This window comes from Caretta caretta, chromosome 2, assembly GCF_965140235.1.
Source record: "Caretta caretta isolate rCarCar2 chromosome 2, rCarCar1.hap1, whole genome shotgun sequence".
NCBI lineage: Eukaryota > Metazoa > Chordata > Testudines > Cheloniidae > Caretta > Caretta caretta.
The window spans coordinates 114,465,562-114,489,842 of NC_134207.1; the positions used below are offsets into that span (position 1 = coordinate 114,465,562).

At 43.9% G+C, this 24,281-nt stretch overlaps 1 long non-coding RNA gene across 1 annotated transcript; it reads right to left on the minus strand.

The window, feature by feature from the left end:
- Nucleotides 1-5: 5 nt before the first annotated feature.
- LOC125632143 (uncharacterized) lies at nucleotides 6-22,736 on the minus strand. The gene is made up of 4 exons (XR_007355199.2): nucleotides 22,510-22,736; nucleotides 19,263-19,402; nucleotides 16,584-16,685; nucleotides 6-127 (listed from the first exon to the last, which is right to left on the minus strand). It is a non-coding gene; the product is annotated as an uncharacterized LOC125632143 (long non-coding RNA).
- Between the last annotated feature and the right edge of the window lie 1,545 nt (nucleotides 22,737-24,281).

A 24,281-nucleotide genomic window follows, 5' to 3' on the forward strand; every position in this document is an offset into this window, starting at 1 on the left:
CCATTTCTCTCTGGCCACCCAGAGTGCATGCTGGTAGTGCTTCTTCAGTTTCAGTTACCTCGTGTTTCCATTCAGAAGGAGGGTGTTTATTTTTCTGTAAACTATTTGATTGCTAGGCACTTTTTCTCTGAAAAGGGAAATAGGATTATGTTTAAATAGAACAACAACTTAAAAGGCAACATCAAAACATTACAGTAAATGGCACTGACATGCCACTAAAACTGCTAAATTGTTGGCTCACCACTTGTCACAACAGAAAAATGTGTGTGCTTGAAACACATGCTTCACTTCCTTGAGAGGCACAGAATCATAGAAATGTTTAGCTGGAAGGGACCTCGAGAGGTCATTTAATGCAGCCTCCTGTGCTGACGCAGAACCAAATATACCTAGACCATCTCTAACTGGTATTTGTGTAACTTATTCTTAAAAATCTCCAACAATAAGGATCCCACAACCTCCCTTGGAAGCCTGCTCCACTGCTTGCTATTTTTAGCATTAGAAGTTTTTTCTTGATTTCTTAAATCTCCCTTGCTTCCGATTCAGCTGATTACTTCTTGTCCTACCTTCAATGGACAGAGGGAACAACTGTCATGTGGGACTGTGTCAAAAGTCTTACTAAAATCACGTTACCTGCCAGAAAATGTTGAGGCCTCCTTTCTATTGCAAGTGCTGAGGTTCCTCTATGTCAAAGATACAGTATATTTTTACACTTGGATATAACTGTGACATAACTGCTCTCACATATAAAATAGAAAAAAATTCAATATTGATGCAACATTAAGGTTACAAATGCAAACACTACAATGTAAGGAAATGCAGAAGTTACAGAGCCAGATCCTCAACTGGTGCAAACTGGCATAATTCTATTGAAGTCTGTGGGACTACATTACTTTATAGCAGAGGAGGTTCTGACCCAAGGTTGTAATAGTAACATTAACTTGGCCACATTGCATATAATCCAACCATCTAACCAGAGATCCAAAATACTGTATGTGCAATCTGGCTGAAATATCATTACTATTGGGATCTTATTTGAGGTGGGAGGAGCGACTGTCCAGGCTATAGAATATGAGGGGGCCAGCTAGCCACCTCCTAAAAATAATGGAGTAGAAAAATGACAGAGGTAGAAACGCAAGGGTAGATGTTACACAAGAAGATATCCAGATGGAGGGTAGGCGTGGAGGCCAGGCATGCCCAGATAAAAATGGCTGGGGATGAAGTCCTGACTTGAGGAGAAAAAGAATTAACTATGAGATGTTAGTCCTTATTGAGTGGGTCAGATATTACACTGGTGAGGGTAGTCTAAGAACCTATAAATAACAGAACAGAATCCTGAGAGGTTAGCACACCTTGGCAAAGTCTGGTTCTGACTTAAGTTATAGTCACTATTTTAAGCAAGCATACCAATCCAGGAAATAACTTAAGTACGTATTTAATTCCCACTGAAGTCAGTAAGTACTTTCTTGTGTAAAGCTACTCATAGAATCATAGAAGATTAGGGTTGGAAGAGACCTCAGGAGGTTATCTAGTCTAACGCCCTGCTCAAAGCAGGACCAACCTCAACTAAATCATCCCAGTCAGGGCTTTGTCAGGCCGGGCCTTAAATACCTCTATGGATGGAGGTTCCATCACTTCCCTAGGTAACCCATTCCAGTGCTTCATCACCCTCCTAGTGAAAAAGTTTTTCCTCATATCCAACCTAAACCTCCCCCACTGCAACTTGAGACCATTGCTCCTTGTTCTATCATCTGCCACCACTGAGAACAGCCGAGCTCCATCCTCTTTGGAACCCCTCTTCAGGTAATTGAAGGCTGCTATCAAATTCCCCTGCCCCCCCCCCCCACTCTTCTCTTCTGCAGACTAAATAAGCCCAGTTCCCTCAGCCTCTCCTCCTAAGTCGTGTGCCTCAGCCCCTAATCATTTTCATTGCCCTCTGCTTGACTCTCTCCAGTGTATCCACATCCTTTGTGTAGTGAGGGGCCCAACACTGGATGCAATACTCCAGATGTGGCCTCGCCAGTGCTGAATAGAGGGGAATAATCACTTCCCTCGATCTGCTGGCAATGCTCTACTAATGCAGCCCAATATGCCATTAGCCTTTTTGGCAACAAGGGCACACTGTCGATTCATATCTAGCTTCTTGTCCACTGTAATCCCCAGGTCCTTTTCTGCAGAACTGCCGCTTAGCCAGTCAGTCCCCAGCCTGTAGCGGTGCATGGGATTCTTCAGTCATAAGTGCAGGACTCTGCACTTGTCCTTGTTGACCCTCATCAGATTTCTTTTAGCCCAATCCCCCAATTTGTGTAGGTCACTCTGGACCCTATCCCTGCCCTCCAGCATATCTATTTCTACCCCCAGCTTAGTGTCATTTGCGAACTTGCTGAGGGTGCAATCCATCCCATCATCCAGATCATTAATGAAGATGTTGAACAAAACCGGCCCCAGGACCAACCCCTGGGGCCCTCAGCTTGATACCAGCTGCCAACTAGACATTGAGCTGTTGATCACTACCTGTTGAGCCTGACGATCTAGCCAGCTTTCTAGCCACCTTTCTACTCATGTGGTCAAGTGTTTGCAAGCATGTGGCCGTAGTTGTTAAATACAAATAAACGTTAGAGAAAAATAAAACAAAAATGAAAAAGAAATGTACAAAAAAGAATTAACCAAATAGTTTGTAATAAAGTGTAACAGGACTACTGATAACTACTACTGGTTAATCAGGCAAAAAGATTCTGCAACTCTTAATCACATTTAGTAGTATTTATGAGAGTGAGGTGGGGTTATATTGTGCCACTCTATAGTTCCTTCTTTGGTTAAAATTTGTTTGTATGTTTGTTTAAAAACAACAACAGTAAAGAAAAACTACTTTTTTCATTTTATTTTCTTCAAAAGTTAGTCACATGCAAAAATTAAGCTAATTTAACATTAAATAAGATTTTAATCACGCAAGTCAGGAAATACAGAATTACTTCTCAGCACTGTTAAGAGTTTAAGAAATTGAAATAAACTAAGGATTTTGCCCACTGCATTGTTTCTGCAAGCTAAGACCGCAGGGTCCTTGCATCCCTCCATTCCCCCAGCACCCCTCCCACATAGAAGCTCCCTGTGTGCCACCCTCCCATTTTCCCTCTGTTGCAGGGACTTCTCCCCCACATTGTCCCCTCCCTCATGACAAGGGCTCTATCTACCTCCCATTCCCCGCAGCCCCAGGGCTCTGTGTGCCCCCTATTTTTCCCTCTTGCCCCCACTCAACCCCATTCCCCGTTCAACCAGATCCCAGGGATTCTGTGCATCTCTCCTCGCCTGCCCCCTACCCCCAAGTACCATTCCCAAACAGCAACTGTTCTCTCTCTCCCGCTTTTCCCCGCCCCCCCCCCCGTCATGCAGCAGGCTTTGGGGAGGCAGCATGCTAGGAGGGAGGGGAAAAGGAAGCCTCCTGCCCTCTGGCTCCCCCTGCTGGCTGTGCATCTCCCCACAGCTGTTTGGTGGATCTCAGCAGGCAGAGCAAAGATCTTTTTAAATGCAAATAGCTTTTTCCAGTCTTCAAAAGAATCAACAGGGTTCTGCTCATCAGTGCCTAGAACATTCCCTGAGATTTTGGAATTGAGAGGATGTAGTGCTCAAGTTTACCGCATTACATCCAGACGAACACACAGAAATGCCATGAAGTTGCGTGTAAAGGCCTTGCCTGCACAAATGTGTTTTTCCCTGGTTATGTGGTCATGCCAAAATGCAACAGGGTCAGTGCAGAAAAATCAAATGTAGAGTAACTAAGGTCCGAATTCTGAAAACACTCAGCTGCATAATTCCTAAATTGGCGGTTTCATTGCAATCAATGGACCTGCTCACCTGTGTAACTCTCAGACAAGCAAAGTTTTGTAGGATCAAGCCAGTGAAGTGAAACATCAAGTGAAGGATTTTCCTTCTTTGTGAAGAAACTATGCCAGCATAAATTGCTCTAGGAACAGTCACATCTGACAATAAAAGAGCTATTGATTTAGTTTACAGGAGAATATAGGACTTGAGGAGGTTTGTGGTTGGAGTAGCAACAGTACCATCATATTTCAAGCATTCTTTCGCATATTGCGCATTCTGGCATTTACAACATATCCATGATTTATTAATGCAGTTATAGCAAATATATAGCACATTTTATTTATACATTAGCACTGTTGCCATGTCTCATGATGTCATCCTGAGTACCTGGATTTTGGCCCCTGCTGGAGCTAGTCTCCCAGTGATGCCAGAAGCTCCAGCTCGCTAGTGATTTCCAGCCCAGTCTAAGGGAAAACTTCCTTTGGTTGGCTACCTTTCCCCTTACCCATCTCCAGGGGAAGAATAGACAGTCGGGTTGCTGCCGGAGGCAGAGCTCTTTGCCTTTCCTCAGGAACCAAGATGGGGTTTTGGATAGAGGATGGAAAGCAGAAAAAGCCCTGTAGCTCAGGGCAGCTCTGTTCCCTCCTGTCCTGGAAAAATGGGTTAGTCTGCTCTCTGCTCCTCCTCCTTCCCATCTTTTTAACACCAGGCCTAGGAAAGAACGAAGGGTAGGGGACTGAAGACCCCAAGCAGGTGCTTTCTCTCCTGCTCCTCCCAGGCCTAGGAAGAGGGAGAAGTTGATTCTGCTGCAGCCCTTCCCCTCCCTCCCAGCCCTGGAAAAGGGGAATGAAGAACCCCTGGAGCTGGAGAAGGAGCAGTACGCCGAAGGGCCAAGGACAGATGCAGAGGCTGGGAGGGGGCAAAGTTGATGAGGAGTTAAGAGGCGCACAATTAATTGCTCGGGGATAGGCAGGCCTAGAATGAATGAATTAAAATGTTGGTGTTTGGGGAGGAGCTTGAAGCACTTCATCATCAGGCAGCCAGTGCCAGCATGAGCTCCCGCTGGAGCAGCCAGCGTCCCCTTACTCCTTGTATCTGGAGGAGTTGGCAGCACTAAGTGGCAGGCCTGCATATGCACAGGCATCTGGAGTGGGTAAGGGAAGTTTAAAAATCATTAAAAAAAAAATAGCTCCAGATTGTAAAGAGTCTGACTCATGACTTTTAACTTAGTGGAGCAAATCTGTAAGATGAGAGTTGGAAAAGTTAAGAAGCATTATGGTTGCCATAGAAGAGGTTGAGTAAGCCTAACCCTAACTAAAAATTCCTACCTGAAGACAATAGGACCTGAATTCTCATTTATATTTCTGTGGCAGCATAAGGAGACCTTGAAATGTGAGTAAGTTACATTTAAACCCACATTAAGGATCTTTTGTGTTACATTATTACAGATGATTCTGATGCAGAGGATATTTTGGTGACACTTTTCTACATTCCTTTTGGTATTATTGCTTTCCATGTTCCTCCCAGCCATTAAAAACAGCCTATTTTGGATTGTTTTCCCAGGTTGATTCTCCTTTTGTTGTTGCTGCCAGCCCATAATGCTAACCTTTCCAGGTCCCTTTGTATTATTTTTTTATGAGGCTTAAGCCATAGTATCTTGCCCCTGGGTCCCCTAGAGAAATCCCCTCTCCTGGACAATCTTACTGTTCCCATCAGGAGTTCAGCTCACTCCCAGGGTCTTTTTAGACCACAGAGCACAGTCCCCTTAACTCTAGCCCTAGGCAGCATTTCCCAGAACCCACCACAAGTCACTGGCTGGAAGCAGTCATAGAATCATAGAATCATAGAATATAAGGGTTGGAAGGGACCCCAGAAGGTCATCTAGTCCAACCCCCTGCTCAAAGCAGGACCAATTCCCAGTTAAATCATCCCAGCCAGGGCTTTGTCAAGCCTGACCTTAAAAACCTCTAAGGAAGGAGATTCTACCACCTCCCTAGGTAACGCATTCCAGTGTTTCACCACCCTCATAGTGAAAAAGTTTTTCCTAATATCCAATCTAAACCTCCCCCACTGTAACTTGAGACCATTACTCCTCGTTCTGTCATCTGCTACCATTGAGAACAGTCTAGAGCCATCCTCTTTGGAACCCCCTTTCAGGTAGTTGAAAACAGCTATCAAATCCCCCCTCATTCTTCTCTTCTGCAGGCTAAACAATCCCAGCTCCCTCAGCCTCTCCTCATAACTCATATGTTCCAGACCCCTAATCATTTTTGTTGCCCTTCGCTGGACTCTCTCCAATTTATCCACATCCTTCTTGAAGTGTGGGGCCCAAAACTGGACACAGTACTCCAGATGAGGCCTCACCAATGTCGAATAGAGGGGAACGATCACGTCCCTCGATCTGCTCGCTATGCCCCTACTTATACATCCCAAAATGCCATTGGACTTCTTGGCAACAAGGGCACACTGCTGACTCATATCCAGCTTCTCGTCCACTGTCACCCCTAGGTCCTTTTCCGCAGAACTGCTGCCTAGCCATTCGGTCCCTAGTCTGTAGCTGTGCATTGGGTTCTTCCGTCCTAAGTGCAGGACCCTGCACTTATCCTTATTGAACCTCATCAGATTTCTTTTGGCCCAATCCTCCAATTTGTCTAGGTCCCTCTGTATCCTATCCCTCCCCTCCAGCGTATCTACCACTCCTCCCAGTTTAGTATCATCCGCAAATTTGCTGAGAGTGCAATCCACACCATCCTCCAGATCATTTATGAAGATATTGAACAAAACCGGCCCCAGGACCGACCCTTGGGGCACACCACTTGATACCGGCTGCCAACTAGACATGGAGCCATTGATCACTACCCGTTGAGCCCGACAATCTAGCCAGCTTTCTACCCACCTTATAGTGCATTCATCCAGCCCATACTTCCTTAACTTGCTGACAAGAATACTGTGGGAGACCGTGTCAAAAGCTTTGCTAAAGTCAAGAAACAATACATCCACTGCTTTCCCTTCATCCACAGAACCAGTAATCTCATCATAGAAGGCGATTAGATTAGTCAGGCATGACCTTCCCTTGGTGAATCCATGCTGGCTGTTCCTGATCACTTTCCTCTCATGCAAGTGCTTCAGGATTGATTCTTTGAGGACCTGCTCCATGATTTTTCCAGGGACTGAAGTGAGGCTGACTGGCCTGTAGTTCCCAGGATCCTCCTTCTTCCCTTTTTTAAAGATTGGCACTACATTAGCCTTTTTCCAGTCATCCGGGACTTCCCCGGTTCGCCACGAGTTTTCAAAGATAATGGCCAATGGCTCTGCAATCACAGCCGCCAGTTCCTTCAGCACTCTCGGATGCAACTCGTCCGGCCCCATGGACTTGTGCACGTCCAGCTTTTCTAAAAAGTCCCTAACCACCTCTATCTCCACAGAGGGCTGGCCATCTCTTCCCCATTTTGTGATGCCCAGCGTAGCAGTCTGGGAGCTGACCTTGTTAGTGAAAACAGAGGCAAACAGAGTCCTCCAAGGCCTTCAGTCTGGGAGCTGACCTTGTTAGTGAAAACAGAGGCAAACAGAGTCCTCCAAGGCCTTCATTCTTACCAAGTGAAGTAGTGCCCATCTGCCTCAAATAGGAGGTGGGGATGAAGGAAAGGGGTTAGCAATTGCCTCAGGCTGAGTGCCCCTTATTACTAGAACTCACTAGCAGTGCCTAGTAGCTTCCCTCTTCCTGGGAAAATGCCCTCCTCTGTGGCCAGTCTCATCCTTTTAATCATCACTTCTCAAGGTGGAGCACATTCTGCAGGTGTGCCTAATTGGTGCTGTCTGATTGCAGGAATACTCATTAGCCTTTCCACTAAGAGAGTGGGGGTGTATCCCATCACATCCCAGCAGTATCCTAAATTGCAATAAAAATGTCTCTTCTTGTGTCTCCGTCCTGCAAATGACTCTGTGTGGAGACAGCAGTGTGTTCTGCTCATGCATACCCATTTTCAGAAAGGGGCCTTTGACTGTAAACTCCCTGGGGCAGAGATCTTGTCTTCACATGTGTGTAAACTACTGTAATATAAATATTAGTAATAATTATAAAAAATAATCTCCTGCACCTAATGTCCCAATTTAATACAATTTGTCCTTTGTTTGCAATCTGGTTTTCAATCCATAAGCATTCATATCTGAACCATGCTGAATGAATTTTTGAAACATTTAATTTGTGAATACTCCCATTGCATCAAATGCTTTAATAAGGTCCTCATATTACCTATAGTTCATTGCCCTCATCCATTGATTTTGTAATTAGATTTTTTTTAATTCAGTTTGGGCTAGAATTATTTGTTCTTTATAAACCTATCCATTCCCCTGCCCACAAACATCATCTCCATTAAATAGACTGAGTTTAAGCCAGCTAGTCTTCATCAAGGAACCTAACTCATTTAAGTACCAGAATAGCAAGGATACTGCAAAATCTGGGTTCGATGTGAAAAAGGAATGATATTGCATGCCAAAATACCCCACAATCCCCGTGAGTAGCTACATATTCACAGTGAGCAGGGATGAGGGTGATGAGATGGAACTGCACAGGATGTTACTCATGAGAGTCCTGGGGCAGAATGAGCAATGGCCTGACACAGCTCCCTCTGGGTCCTCCTATGAATGGAGCCACTGTAAAGCCATCCCTTCCAGGTCCCACAGATGATTCAATGGCACCTCATGCTCATCCCTCTGAAAGGGCAGTGAAAGATCAAATACAGTTGTCATGGACATCTGATGTATGTCCATTGCCAGAAGGAGACTATCAACCAAAAGTAGCAGGGCAGTCTCAGATTTTGAAACTTCCAAGACAAACACACTGGACACCCGATGAACTCCAGCCACAGTCAGCAGCTTTCAGGTGCTGAATTTAATTATGGTGACTGACAGTTATATAGTGCAATGCAACCAGAAAGATCTCAAAGTGCTATGGTCAGATTGCAGCTCTTAAACCCATGGTCACGCTGCAGGGGGGAAGGCTGGACAACCATACTGCAGCAGGAGCTCTTGGAGGAATTCTGGCTGATTCACCCAGAATTCCTGTAGGGGCTTGCATACCAGAGCTGTGCCGCCCTTTGAAAGGATGAAGTATATGCTTCTCTTCAAGCTGGGCCAGTTTTGTTGGTTGGTGGGGAGGGGTTTTACCTTCCTCAATTTTGATAGACTAGGGTTGTGTGGTTAGCACAAACAAAAAAGGGTGCTATGGTGCCTCATGGAATTGTGCCTTGGTTAATTATGAGCTTGTGGGCAGTTCCATGTACCCTCCTCCCTTGAATAACTATGCAAGGCTAGGCCCAGTCTAGCCCTGTATACAGCACTCCCCACTGAAATACAGCCATCTCGGAGGTGAGAAATGGCCGCTGCCTAACAGTGCACAGTAACACTACACATCAGTTGAGGGCAGGAAATAAGAAATGCCTTTTCCAACTGAGACTATCATGGCAATTTTAGGTCGACAGAACATAACAGATAGATCAGCCAAGCTGGAAATCGGCCCCATCACTGGAGTTTAAACAACAGTTTTAGCCTTTGGAAGTTTTTCACAGAATGACAGATTTCAAGAGTTTACTTTAGTCAGGGCTTACATAATCAATTGCACAGATTGTGTATAGGAGATGGTTGCCATGTTGCTAACCTCTAATATTATCGGAGATTCATCCCCATTACAGAGGCCTAAAACTTAGGTTGACTTAGTTACATTGCTCAAGTCTGTGACCTAATTCCTGCTGCAGATGCAACTAGGATGACTGAAGAATTCTTCCATCAACCTAGCTACCGCCTCTCAGAGAGGTGGATTACCTACATTGACCCTAAAACCCCTTTCATTGATGTTGGAAGCATCTACACTGTAGCGGCACAGCTGCAGGGCCGTAATTATGCATCTGTCGCTGCTGTAGTGTAGACATGCCATGAGAGATTAGCAGGGCTGAATTGTCACAGGAAGCTCTCTCTCACTCTAGAATACTCAGTTTATCATGTGAACACTTTCCCTTTAAACAAAATTTTCTTTTTAAAAAAATTATGGATTTCCTCCCCCCCCACAAACTTTCTTTTTTAAGAGGAGGATTAGTTGCTCTTGATGTGACCCACGTCCTCTTTATCTGTGCTTCTGTTGTTCTCCTAAGTAATTTGAAGTGCTTTCTACATGGCCCAATTCTCTGCTGTGTTGCCCCTTGGGTTGTCTTTTAAACCTATACAAAGTGGGTCTGAGTCTCATTTACATTAATGGCACTTTGCATCATTCTTTCAGTGTACAGTGCCTTAAAGTGAGTGTAAATTACAGTTAAGAACATAAGAATGGCTGTGCTGGGTCAGAGCAAAGGTCCATCTAGCTCAGTATCCTGTCTTCCAAAAGAGGCCAGTGCCAGGTACCTCAGAGGGAATGAACAGAACAGGTAATCATCAAGTGATTCATCCCCTGTCGCTCATTCCCAGCTTCTGGCAAACAGAGGCTAGGGACACCATTCCTGCCCATCCTGGCTAATAGCCATTGATGGACCTATTCTCCATGAATTTATCTAGTTCTTTTTTTGAACCCTGTTATGATCTACCCTTTACAGTGGTAAAGCCTTCCAAATCAAAATAGAAGCATTTTACACCCACTTTACATTCCCTTTATGCAGTTGTAAAGTGCTATACAAGGTGCAAGGCAGTGGAGAATCAGGCTCACAGGCTAGATTCTCCACTGACTATAACCTTGTTGAATAGCATGGCCAGTGCGGAACAGCCCTTAAGACAGAAGAGTTGGCCATGGAAGGATTACCTCAGGGTAGAGGAGATTTTTGGAGATCATAGAGTTAGTGTAGTATTCCCTTCACCATCCCTGTGACTGGCATACGGGGAAATGGTCAGCACATCACCGTACGCAGCTGACCTGCTTGCTGTATCGGGTCTGTTTGCAGTTGGTACCATTGGAACAGTCCTTGGGGCCACAGGCAACTAGCACAAGTCTTCAGGCTGCTCCAGTTTATGTCAGGACACTGGCATGGTACACAGCTCACCTAGGATTGGCGAAGCATAAAGATGTCTTAAAGCCACTTTTGCCTCCCTCCTTAGACCCCTGAATTGCTCTGTGCACTACTTTGTTGCAGCCAAGGACCTGGGACACAGTGTTTAGCAACTCCATGGTTGGAAAACACAAAAATTGCATACAGAATCCACATTTTAACCCAACATTGGTTCCTCTCATTTTTAATAGTAGATCTTCATAAATGTACAGTCAGATTGCAAATTGGCACCTTTATTTTATTCATCTTAACACAGGTCTGTGATATTGCTGAACAGTCTGAAAGCTGTATGTTGAGGTGGAGAGTTGTTAAAAAAAATTATTTTGAAGTATGGAATAACTATGCTGCAAGTAGGCACGAGTAGTGATAAGCGCACCTATTAGAGTACTTTATATGTTATGCTCCTTCCCAGCAGGAAGATCACTGAGAGCACTAGATACTGCTTACAAGTGGTTGGATCTTTTTGCTCTATTTTCTTCATGTGAATCAGGAAATGATCAAAGGCACAAGAATCTAATTATAGCCTGATCAAAATGATAGATTCATACATTCCAAGGCTTAAAGGGACCGCTGTGATAATCTAGTCTGACCTCCTGTAAAACACAGGCAATAGACCTTCCCCAAGATAATTCCTAGAGTAGATCTTTTTGAAAAACATCCAGTCTTGAAGAAAAATCTCCAATCTTCAGCTAGCAAGCAGGATACTTGGTTAATGTTTCCACAGGGCTCAGGTCCTAACCCCTGGTCTGGCTGCTTTGAGCTGCTCTGGTTTAAAACTGGCCAGATGAGCAATCTCCTGTCATGAGGATGTGGGAGGAGTATAACTCTGCTCCAACAGTCCCAGGCTGGTGTAGTCAGCCCAGAGTCTGCTTTAAATTACACCAGGGAGAGTGCCAGTATAGATCTGGGCCCTAGGATCAGGGAGTACTTTTTTTCTGCTCTGTTCATAGAGGGCACAACGGAGAATCTGGGCCTATGTATTTAAGAGACACTAAGCAACACAGAATGCACTCTAAGTGATACACAATGGATATATGTATGTGTCTTCCTACTTACACTAATGTTGAGATAAATAAGGCATTAAATAAAAACAAAACATTGAAATCAATGGTGTTGCACTGGTGTAAAACAGGAGTCAAGCAGCAGTGAATTAATCACAACTAAAACATGTTACACAATGATTTGATTAAAAGGAGCATTCCACTTAATTTGAGACAGCAAACATGGATCAGCACAGACAGTTTTTCACAATATCATTCGGCCAACAGTCATTCAGCCAACAGTCCAGAGCAGCTGTTAACATTTAAATTGTCAAACCAGAAGGTTCTTAGTGTCTCTTATATGCCTAAGGAAATATTCAATCTGAGGTCTGCTTGATAAACTCAGCATGAGTTTGGCCTTCATATGGATTGGGGTTTTTGCCTTTGAGCAGTTTCTGAGTATGATAAAGAAAACATAATGAAAAGATTCAAAACCAAACCAAACCCAAACAAACAAAAAAACCACCTCTACCTATGTTAAAAGATTATTAAGGCTGTGAAACCAAGCACTCAAAGTTAGGAAATGCCAGAATTAAAGTTGCCTGAGTAACTTAATTTGGCTCCCTTGTGTGTCAAAATCCAGTCATTTAATTATATTATCACGATACTATTTTTTTCACAAGCTCTCCTAACTCATTCAGTGCACAAGATGGATAGTTCTCTCTGAATAAGCAGCTATTCAAAATTTTGTTTTCTCCTTATTGTTCAATGTGTGGTCCTGGGCCTTATTTACTGTATGCTATTCAAACCCTGGTATGAAGACAGGAATATTAATTTCCTAAAGGGCTTCTCTGTGGCACTCATAATTATAATATCAAAAATATTAATGAATTTATCTGAACAACACTCCTGTGAGATGAGGGGACATTATCCTCATTTTACAGATGGGGAACTGAGGCACAGAGAGATTAAAGTAATAAAGTTCCACTAATTTTGGTGCCCAAGTTGAGACACCTAGGACCTCATTTTTCAGAGTATTTAGCATTAAAATAGCATTTTATATGTTCAAAGCAAAGCTCCCATGGACTTAAATTGTAACTGTGAGTACTCAGCACTTCTACAAATCAGATCCAAGGGTCTCAGATTGGGCACCCAGAAAATGAGGTACACAGAATTAGTGACCACCAATGAAAAGTTTGGTTTCAGTGATTTTCCCAGCATTGCATAGGAGCTCTGTGGCAGAGACAAGAATCAAAACTAATTTGCTAGGGCAGCATTTAATTAGTTTAACCCTGAGACCCTCCTTTCTCTTTCTTTCCTCATTCATTACACTACCGCCACTCCTCCCACATTGGTTCCTAGTCCCAGTCTCCTCCCCTCCTCCCAGCAAACTCAATGTACATTCCAACAAGCTCCCAGTCCCACCCACAATTTCCTTCACCAGCTCCCAGTCCAGCCTTCTCTCCCCACCAGTTCCAGATCTGATGCATTCAAATCAGACTTTGTGTTCCATGCTGCCTGGGTGCGAGCAGGCGAAGGAGAGTCATTGAGAGCACCAGAGAGAAAGGTTCCCTGCTCTCAGTTCAGGTCTCTGGCCCTGTCCGAGCCTGGAGCAGCTGGAAGCAGCAATTACAGGGAAAGACTAGCTTCACCCCTGTAGTCCTAGGCTGGAACATGTGTATTCTAGTCACATATAGGAGTTGTGAGGGGATGAAGCACATCAGTCACTTTGTGGGGATGGGTGTATGCCGAGTCTGATTAGCACTAGGAACTGTGAGAGGCTTGAGCATGCTCAGTGAGAATGGAATCTTCAGGGATTTTAGCTGCTAAAATCAAAGAAGTCTCTACTGAGCATGTGCAAACAGCAGTGTTTCAGAGTCTTGCAACTTGGTCAAATTTGAGCACATTTTCATGGGGATAGCGAAAGACGTAACCCTGACAAAAAGGACACTCCTTACTCCTAAGCCTGGGGACCCTTGAGCTTTTCAAAGAAAAGGTCACCAGAATTTTTTAACATGAGCAAAATAATGTATTTTCCCTATCCTTGATCTTGGAAATGGTGCCCCCCCCAAAACCCCAACAACAACCCCCGCCTCCCCCCCAATACACCAAAAAACCAGAAAAACTGCCTGAGGCAGACACCTAGCACGGACACTCATCCTAAATGGTTGAAGTTTGGCAAAGTTATAAGTGACTGAAAACAGGATCTTCTAATGGAAAATGTCAGACAACCTTAACTCTAGGTGTCACCTGTAATAAATAATATATTATTATTATGTATTTGTTAAGCACCAACAATATCCTCAGTCCTATACATTATAGAAGAAAACCGGATTTCTGCCCTAAGGGATTTATAATTTAATTAGACTTTAAACAATTATTGGCTTGAACTATTGCTTCAGCTTGGAGCAAGTGCTCAAGTTTATAAGTTAGTATATGCAAGAAAATGCTTTGTGAAATTTCACTCACAGGTTACTCTGAAAACTAATAATTTACCCTTGTGAAAAATGTTCATGACCTACTTTTCCTGTAGAAGTAGTTGTACTTGCAATGCTCCATAAATGAACTTGGTATACAAATGAATAACAGAATCTAGTAGACACCAAAATAAACCTTCTAAAGAGCCAAAGGACACATATAAAGAATTTAAATTTGAGATGGAAAATGCTGCCCAGGTTCCTAGTGACAAATCTCTTTCCCCATTCCTCTCTGGCTCCCCACAGCTGAGCTACAGGAACAGATCCATCGGCCCAGGAAAACAGAACAGAATATATGTTGGAAATCAGCAGCTTTTAACAAGTAGCTTATTTAGTGTCCTCATGGGAGCACACTTTGGATGTAGAATTAATAGGAGCTGATAGAAGATTGGTAACATCATTCACATAAAATCTTGTGCAGAGTCATTTGCTTATACTCCACTTTCCAATTACCTCAAATCCATTGGGCCAAAGATAATGTCCCAGTTTTTTAAATTTAAAAATGTGTTTCCCCTCCACATAAAATCTGTTTTGCAATGATTCTCCTGATGGACAAAGCCCCTGTCCATTTATTATTTAGTTGACTCTGTGACAGATCTGGCAGTTTCCTTTATATCCTTGGGGAAACTTACTGAATTAAGACAGGTTTCAGAGTAACAGCCGTGTTAGTCTGTATTCGCAAAAAGAAAAGGAGTACTTGTGGCACCTTAGAGACTAACCAATTTATTTGAGCTGTAGCTCACGAAAGCTCATGCTCAAATAAATTGGTTAGTCTCTAAGGTGCCACAAGTACTCCTTTTCTTTTTACTGAATTAAGGTTAAGTATCTTTGGGGTCCATTGTTTAAAATGAATGGTTTATGTATTCTGCTTCATGGGGGAGGGCTACAACAGCTCCTCCAGGAACGAAAAGCAATGGATGGTGATTAAGGCAAATCGGCCAGGTTGTAACCCTTCCGGAGTGGTACCATCTCCCGGAAAGACTCACATATACTAGTGCAAATAGGATTTTCCAGAGACCAACAGACAAAGAAAAAGCTTTTGGATAAATAGCCTGAGTTTAAATGGGCTCAGGGCCTTCTTTCTGATCCAGCAAATGGAAAGGATCTTCTGTCTCAGCAGGGCTCCAATCCTTGTGGAAGGGTTGGGAGGATGGACACCTTCTAGAGCCCAAGGCTGGAGTTGGGGTGACCTCTGGTAAGGTTTTTTTTAGCATGTGTGTAGGTTCTTTTATTGTTTTAAATAAATTTTCTCTGTAATGCTTTCCACCTTAAGAATGAATGGGCTTGCTTAGGAAGGGCTGTGTGGTTATTTATAACTGTTGGTCATTATGCAGTTTATAGCGTCGGGGGGGTGGGGGGGAAGCAAAGTGCAGATACAGCCTGGCTTGCTGGGGATATCACAGTGTAGACAGGGAACTGTGCAACCCAGTCAGGAGGGAGAGAGACACAGGTCTCTGCCCAAGAAGGGTGATGGCTGAGGAGCTGGGGGACTAGAGTAGGTGCCCTCAAAGGACCACACAGGGAGAATATAGATGCAGTTGCCATGAACTGTGACAACCTCCATCCATTAAATACCTCTTCCCCTGTTACTTCTTCCAAATCCACTATCTTGGTAACTCCCTTGTTAAGCCCCCACTGCTAATAACCCCATCATTACGCTGCTTGTTATTCCCTCTGCCCTCCTAACCATTCCCTGGCAAAGCAAATTGCTTGTGATATAAATATTCTTTCTTTCATCCATGTATGACCCAGTATGAAAGTTCCTCTTCAAATTCAGAGGGGGATATTCTTCTCTCAGTGCATTCACGTAGCTTCCATTAACACTAATGGGACTCCCAAGCATTGAATGAGAGAAGAATGTACCCCAGAGTATTTATAGAATCAGACTAGTGATATGAATTCTACAGAGTATTTCACTTTACTCGTCTGTTCATTTTTGATCCATTTCATATTTGAAACAAGCAATTAAGTGCATGTGTGATATTTGAAACAATAGGCTGAGTTTGCATACACTTGTCAATTATCACGGCTGGGCCTGGGTAGTGCTCTCACTAGGCTCTGGCCACACTGGGCAAAAAGAGATCACAATCACAACTAGAGCTGGGCAAATACATGACCCTGAACATTTGCTTTAATTTTCCAGTGAATTCACTTTGGCTGCCCATTTAGTGTTTCCTTTCTGGGAACATTCTATCACCAAGGTTGATTAGCATGAACATGTGCAGGAAGGATAAATTTATGTTACACATTGGTGTTTGTTTCCTTTCAGCTTCCAGGCTCACCTTTCCAGCTATGGGCTTTCCTCCTCTTAGGCTTCAGAGGAGAGATGGTCAGACTTGACAGTCACTGGGGCATGGCTCCTCCAATCAAGATTGCTTCCAAAGCTAAAAAATATTGCAAAAGAGTCTGAGATTAAGGACTGAGGGAAAGGATTAACTAGGACTCCTTTTGAAATGTAATTCACCACAGAGCACAAAATGCCTACCAGTAAGGGATGCACTAAAGGAAATTCCCAACAAAAGCAAGAAGGAGTGGTCAGCCCGGAAGCCCAAAGAAAAAATATCATTGCAAAATGTCCCAAGTTCCTATCCAGTACCTCCTCTGCCACCAAGTGCCACTCTCAAAATGTACTGCTTTCCCCAGTGCTTCCTCCCTGCACGCCCAATGAAACAAAGTGTCTCAATGGGGCGGGGAGGTGGTGGGTCATAGCTCTGCTCCTCCACCTTTGCTCTGGCCTAAAGAACTGGCTGGATGTGGACAGGGGACAAGGCTGCATTGTTCTAAAAAGCTGGTACAAGTTTGCATGCTCTTCTGCACACTGGGCAGTGGAGGAAGAGACTTGTGCCTCCTGAGGCCCACTCTTTCTCAGAGCTTTCATGAGCTGGCTCAGCTCCACATCACCCCAACACAAGCCTGTGCTTTAAGGACCTGATCTACAGAAATGCTGAGCACCTACAGCTCCTGCTGACTTCAGCTGGAATTGTGGATCCTCAGAACCTCTGAAAACTGGGCCCTTAATGGCACAATTTGGTTGTGAGAGTAAACACTTCCTAACTGTGGGTCTGAAACCTTTACATGTATTTCCAAGTGAGAATGCAGCCAACATTATGAGTTTCTCTAAGTTCCCTGCAAGCTGCGTGGCCGTGCAGCAGCCTATTTAGCGCTGCGCAAGCAGTTAAGGAACCTGCCTGGGGACCTACTGTAGCCGGGGGAGGGGCGCCCCTCCCCCAGCCCGCACCTAGCATGGCCCCTAACCTGCCAGGGCGTGGGGCACCCCTCCCCCGTCCCCAAGCGCGGCCCAGAACCAGCGGTGTCGCCCAGACCTGCTGGGGCGGCGCGGCCGGATGGGGCCCAGCCACGGTTGGGGTGGAGCAGCATGGCCCCAGGCACGACCGGAGCAGCCCGACCCCAGCTGTGACCGGGGAGCCCAGACCTGCAGGGTGGTGAGGCCAGAGTGGCCCAGCTCCAGCCACAGCCGGGGCGGCCCTCCCCCGACCCGGACGTGCTTGGGCTGGGGGAGGGGCACCTATCCTGCAGCCCCAACCCCAGAGCAGCCGCAGTGGGGAGAGGCACCCTTCCCCCCCAGCCCACGTGCTGTTGCTGCTGCGGGGAGAGAGAGCTGGGGGGCGTCCTTTCTCTCCACCGTAACCCCTGAGCTCCCTCCTGTACCCCAAACCTCTCATCCCTGGCCTCACTCCAGAGCCCTCACTTCCTGCACCCCAATCCTCTGTCCCAGCCCTGAACCCTTCATCCACAACCCCACCCCAGATCCCACACCCCCAGCCAAAGGCCTCACACCCCTGCACCCCAACCCTCTGCCCCAGCCCAGAGCCTCCTCCCATACTCTGAACCCCTCGGCCCCACCCCCACCACATGAATTTTGTTATGTGCACTGATATGAAGGTGATGTGTCACACATCACCTCCATAACGGTGCACATAACAAAATTAATTCCCCACATGGATAGGAAAAATTAGAGGGAACATTGCTCCCCTGCAGCATTCGAACACTTTGGTTTAGTAGGTCCATCGTGGGGGTACTTGATCCTCTTCTATTAAATCAGAGGTAAAGTACAGTTTTATAGCTTAAAATTCAGACACTATAACTATTTCTAGAGCTGTATATGCGACGGAACATGTTTCCGTCACAGAACATTGATTCATCGAAATATTTTGCAGAGGTGGTTCAATTTTCATGCTGGTCCAGTGGCAACCTTTCTGGTTTCCTGCCAGCTTGTCTGCTGAGCTTCTCAGCAGCCTACCTGGTGGGCTGCTGAAATTCACAGGCTTCCAGGGTACTGGGTCTTCAGCAGCTCGCCTAGTGGGGAAGCTGAGAGCCCAGAAGTCCTGAGATACCCTGCTCCCAAGCTCCTCTGCAGCTTGCCTGGTAAGCTACTGTAGAGGAGGGCTCCCAGCTCCTTCACAGCCACCAGGTGGGTTGATAGGGAGACTGGGAACACCAGCTTGTGGCTTGTCAATAGCTTGGACTTCCAAGGTCCATGGCTTCAAGGCAGCCAGCCATGCAGACCACCCTGGATTTGGGGACCCCAGTGCTTCCAGAGTCCATGGCTCTGTGCCAGTTAGCCAGGCAGACTGCCCCAGAGTTGAGGACTTCAGGGCTTTCCCTTTTGCAGAGTACTTCTAAATGTTTGGGTTTGTTCCAAATTGGAACAAAACCAAATTTCAAAATTCTGAAATTCTCCATGAAATGGAGCTACCTGTCTCCGCATATCTCTGCTTATCTGTGGACTGCATGTATTTCAGAGGGAACCTCCTAAAAGGCTGTTTCAGCTAGATTGTGCTGACCTATCACTCCAAGAACTACAATTAACTGCAAAATTAATGTTTTCAGATGGAAGGGAAATCTGAGAGGCAACATGGATTAGACACTGCATTGGGACTCAGAAAACATGGATTCTATTCCAAATTCTGCCATTAACCATCAAGGGCAAGTCACTTCACCTGTCTGTGCCTTTTTCTCCTTCTATCCTCTTTGTCTGCCTTATCTAATTATGCTGTAAGTTCTTCAGGGCAGGAATGTCTCTTACTGTCCATTTGTACAGGCCCTAGGCTCCAATCTCAGTTGAGGCCCCTCGGTGCTACTGTAATACAAATAAATAAGAATAGTAATAAAATCATTTTAGATAAAGTGGTTTTACACTGAGTTTCAGAACATATTATTGCTTTGCATATTCCTTGCAGGAAGTGCCAGTAGCCAATTAGCAAATTAGTGGCCAGGATGACTGATTTGTTTAGACCACCATATTTTCAGCAGTAACATTTAAGTATCACATTTTAGAAGGGGGAAAAAGAGGTACAAGTTGAGGACAGAGGGAATATTGTACATGAAGGAAGTTTACATAAAGTGGCTTTTTACAATAATTACATATCTTTATCTCCTTTAAACACATGCACATGGCTTCAGCTTCTACAGCAGTTGCCACACTTATCTACTGTGTATGAATGATAAGATACTTGACAGTAAGAATGGTTCCATTAATTCTATTCTTCAGTTAGTTTGGTAATCCATCTGATGCTCTGATCTGAACAAGTCAATTTTAGTACTATCTGCTGGTACATGAAAATGCAACAGAGTAATATTTCTGAAACAGAAAAGCTGTAAGTCATAAGCGAGCCATTACAAATTTACTTTAGTCATAAAAGATTATTATTTTAAACTATGTCCCATAAAGTACTGAAGGTTGGAGGCACTAAGCAATTTTAAATAGTTTTGCTTTTTCATTAATTTTTCTCTCTTTATTTTATTGGAAGGTATCTAGATATGAGTAGCCATATACCTACAATCAACATGTTTCAGAAACAGCACAGAATTTGAAGAGGAGACTTATGTGTCTTCTTCCAGTGTTCATAAAAGTCCAAATCCTATTCTTAATTACATCTATATGTTTTTTTTTCCTAGTCTGGATTCTGATAGCCATAGCTAAATATTATAAAATCAATCATTTCACTTATTTATTATTGTTAATTTATTTACTTCCAGTAGCAGCCACAACATGCTTGGCATTTTCCAAAGAGAAAAGCAGCCATGGTTCCTGTTCTAAGAAGTTCTCAGGAATCTAAGTCAGAATCCATTTATTGTAGCTGGTAATCCACAGGATATGAAGATTTCCAAAAACTGCTGCGTGTCTGGTAGTTTTAATTAAATGATCCACCAGTGCGCTAGATTCCTTAAAACTGATCTGGTCTGTCATCCAGCCAAGCACAATATTCTAGACTCTATAATAACTTTAACCTCAGTCATTTTATAGATATACATTAATATAATATTCCCCCAAATGTGTACAGAGCTACATATGACCAACATAGAAAGATGGGAGTGTGACAGATATGGCAATTTCCTGTAATATCCTTGGATTACAATATCCTTTATTGTATTATGTTCGTGTATTATTGTGGGCCTGGATTCTATGTTACATCTGTAGGGGGGAGAAGTGATAGATGTGAGGCCTAGGAGTTCAAAGACTATACTGAAAATGTGGCTGACAAGTATGGACAATAAACAGTAAGTGGATTTCTTGGGGAATACTAGGGAGAGGCTAATGCAAATTCCCCAACTCCAGTTATGCAAAAACCCAGCCTTTTGAAGCTATGCCCTGAGCAGAGGGTTATTGTTGTCTGCTGATCACCTGTTATGGAAGGCCAAGCTCAAAGGCCCACTTTGTATGAAGAAACAGCTGACCTACCCAGCCTTTGTCCTGGTTCTCGATCTAAAATGTATATGAACTTGTAACCATGGGGAAAACCCAGATATGGGCTTTGAAAGACTGAAACCTATCAGAGCTCTAGGTTGGATTGGGGGGCAGGGTGACCTCTTTTAAGCTTTTTAGCATGCATGGAGGCACTTTTTTATTTTCATGTTTTCTCTGCAATGCTTTTACCTTAAGAATAAATGTGCTTGCTTAGAAGAAACTGTGTGGTAACTTGTAACCGCAGGCAATACACTGGTCATAATCTTTGGAGAGAAAGCAAAGCTCAGACTCCTGTCTGTTTAGGCAGTCTGGGGATATCACAGTGTAAATCAGGGAGCTGTGCAGCCTTAAAATCCCTCATCAGAAGGGAGTGAGACATAGGTCTCTGCTCAGGAGAGACGATGGCTGGGAGCCAGAAATATTTAAGTGGGTGCCCTTGAGGGACCACAGAGGGGGGAACATGGGTGCAGTTGCCCTAAACTGTGACAAGGAGTACCTAGTTCTCTACATGCTCCCTAGCAAACAAACTTAAGTCCCAACCCTGCAAGCTACTCAATGTGGGGAGATCCTAGCACCTGTGCAGGACCCCACTGAAGTCAGTAGGGCTGTATATGGGAACAGAAGTCTACCTGCATGGAGAATGTTGCAGAACTGGGGCCTAAATCCTACCACTTACTGAGGCATAGTTCTTTCTATGGTAAATCATCCCACTGACTTAATTAGAATTGCACATGCTAATACATATTATCACGATCTGACTTTTTGGGATAAAGACTGAAGCTATTAGATAAAAGGAAAAATCCATGTTGTACAATGTAACCAAGAATTATTTTCCCTTATTAGAAACAGAAATTCTATGTGAATTTGACCATGTGTAATTCAAATCTATACTTTTAAAAACCTATTTTGCTTCCACATTCTAAACTTCCACTTGTGATTCTGTGGGTGTGTTGGGAGAAAGAAAGATGGTGGGAACAGTTAATTCTCCTTTATCCTCAATAAATATGTTTCTTAAACCCCTGCATTTGTTACATGCAGACGCTTTCCTCTTACCAGCTACAGTCTGGCAATATCTATATGTTTACATCTCAGTTATCATCTTTCCACATGTAATTTGTTTTCAAAATAGGTAATCTTTGGAGCAATAGTTAACTTCCAGCAAGTTACTTGATCACATTTAGCTCACAGATGCTTTGTAAGCTCTGTAAGCTCTTCAGGAAAGAGTCTCCCTTTTATTTTTGTATTGTACAGTCTGGAGCATGTTGTTGAAAACTAGAAGCCCTAGCTGTAGAATTCAACCACTCCTTTGGATTAAAGGCAAGAATATCCATAAAGACAGAAGCAGTAATTAACATACCGAGCTCATTTAAAATTAATTAACATACTGAGCTCAATTTAATTCGATGTAACTTGTTCTTTCATACCAGATACCCTTTTGTTCTTTTCCTCTTTAGCTGACGGGGGAGTGCATGGGAATTTCCAAGAGAATAGTAGCTTACCAGAGAAGCAGCAAGGTGACATTTCTTTGGGGAGTGGTGGGTGGCTGAACATGAAGCAATAGCCTGTGATCTATCCAGAGAGTTGGTTGATGAGCTGCTTCACAGGCTTAGTTTAGGAGCTCTGCGTGGGAACTGGAAAAGCAGCTCAAATTTTTCAGTGAGTGCAAACCAAAGGGCAGGATAGATTTTTATAACAGCAACAGCAAACAGGAGGCAGCAAACTGGAAATTCCTGCTGGAATTCAAGAAGGGAGAAAGAATATGAAGTCAAGACCCTGAACAAATAAAGAGCCAGTTTTTCTCAGCTATGCAAGTCTAGTTCTGGAGTAACCTCAGTGAAGTCAATGGTGTTACTCCAGAATTATACCAGTGGAAGTTTGAACAGAATCCATTCCAAGAGGGGATTTAGAAGGATCAAGGAAGAGAAATTTGTAGGCAGGAGTAAGAAGCATGCTCTATTTATCTCGCTTGCATGGGAGCATAGGAATAAAAACAAACAAAATCCATTAAAAAAAATAAAGCTTAGTTACCTTTTTTACACATCTGGGGCTGTTTATAGCTACTGCAGTCCTGGAAAATAGGTCATTAGATTACTACTCATAGGCAGAGTTCAGCAATGCCTTTCGGAGTGTGTATGCCTACATGGTTCAAATATTTTATGTGGGGTTTGGGGAGAATTCTTGGTTTCCCTTATACTTAATTTGTCTCAAGCACAGACCAGTAACATGCCTGATGTTCTTAACTCTCCTGGTAACGACTGCCTGGAATTAGACAGCAGTCTTTTAATCATGTAAAATTAGCCTAAGGAATTTTACTAGATTAAATCATAGCTCCTTGTGCTGCAGTAGGAGTCCCTTAATGCTATGGTAATGCGATAGTGCATGTGGCTACCAAGATCCTGGAGACGTTATGTGCTCTGTACTTTAATGGCAATTGCCAAGTGCAGAAGTTATGTATGCCAGGAGTCTTCGCCTCATCATTACCATGTGTACTGTAGCGGTGTCAAGAGGCCCTAACCAACTGGAACTCTGTTATGCACACACACATCATAAAGAGACTTTCTCTGTCCTGACAAGCTTACAGACAAGACAGAAAAAAAACATGGAAGGGCGGGGGGAAAAGCGGTGAAGTGATTTGCCCATGGTCACAAAGCAAATCAGGGGAATAAAATCCAGATCTCTTAAATTCCACTGAAGCCTCTGTGTCTGGGCTACTTTAACTCACATCCTTTTACACCTTCTGTTGGCTTCTTGCCAGGTGAATTACATCTCCTCCAACTTTCTTCAATAGCAGTAGACTGGATCTAAGGGAGGGCAATGGAGCCTTGAGTGTCTAACTTGCACTGCCTTACATACTGAACCCAAAGCTGCACAAGCATAAAATTGAAGTCAGTGGAGTTGCTTCAGATTTACACCAGTGTAAATGACATCAGAATCTGGTACCGGGGAGTCTAAGGAAGTCTAGAGGGAGTTTACCTTGACTGACAAACATTGAGGGACTGGAATAAACTGCTACTTAGTGTAGGGCACCACTCTGGACTCCTTCTAAATTTTATTCAAATTGCTCAGGGCAGATCTACACTACAGACTTCTGCCAGGACAGCTAAAGGAGTCAGGGGTGTGAAGAGGCATTGCTTAGTTCCTGTTTGATGCATTTATCATGATGAGCAACATAGCACAAATAAAGCAGCTTCTTCTTCTAATATAGAAGCTTCCTGTGTTGTTTTCCTCAGCCCTTGTCACGGTGGGTGAGTTTTACTGCTGTTTCATATTG